Consider the following 1,029-nt stretch of genomic DNA (forward strand, 5'->3'; position numbering starts at 1 on the left):
GAGAGAGAGAGAGAGAGATGGAGAGAAAGGGAGAGGGACCAACAAGGTTTATGTGTCGGATGCGTGCGACAGAATTGAAGATTGTCAGAGAGAGAGAGAGAACAGGAGTCCGGGAGAGGGGGAGGTCGCGTTTTATGCATCAAAGACTGATATAAATCATGTTTCGATATAAACTTGCATTCAAATATTTAAATTGGAGAACATGTTGTCTGCAATCCACACATGAACGGATATATGCGTATATCAAAAAAGCTCATTAATTTGACTTTCAACATGTTCATGGAGTACTATAATACTGTACAACATGCTACTCGATTGAGGTGTTCAATTTTGGATTTAGTTCACTATTTTGACCTAGTGAACGAGCTATTTCATTGAAAGGAGATATTTCATTTTGGGTTTGATTCGCGTTTTCGCGTGGGTCAACTATTTGTCATATAGTAAATCGCTAGCAACGAGCATGTAAAAACACATTACTCTCGAGCATCATCTCTCCATCTAAAAAAGAAGTGGCAAGCTAATATTTCAAAAATTGATTCGAATCGACTTGGTAAGGTAGACGTGGATGCTCGTTCTCCCAAAATTTGAATGAACCGTTAAACATCCTCTGCTCGGTGGAATTCGCCCGAGCAAATAAATGGGAGACGCGAAATTACCGTCCTATGTGGGACACGCATCAATTGGCCCGTTGTACATCAAGGGTAGGTTCGTAACTTCATCCAAGCACGCCTTCTCCTCGGCCAAAATGACATGTGCCGAATAATTCATAAACCATGGTCGGCAAAACACGCTCTCCTCACCCGAAATAGCTCGCGCCCACTATTTCAAAACACGCTCTCCTCGCCCGAAATCGCTCGCGCCAACTATAGTTCAAAACACGCCCTACTCGCCCGAAATCGCTCCCGCCCACTATTTGGGGAGAAGCAAAGTTACTATACTATCCCCGACCCTCAGTACACAGACACAAGCCGAGAAGCCTAAAGGCAGGGGTAGAACTGTAACTCCCCCTCACATTTCAGACAAATGCGT

Source organism: Triticum dicoccoides, chromosome 5B (genome assembly GCF_002162155.2).
Source record: "Triticum dicoccoides isolate Atlit2015 ecotype Zavitan chromosome 5B, WEW_v2.0, whole genome shotgun sequence".
NCBI classification, from domain to species: domain Eukaryota; kingdom Viridiplantae; phylum Streptophyta; class Magnoliopsida; order Poales; family Poaceae; genus Triticum; species Triticum dicoccoides.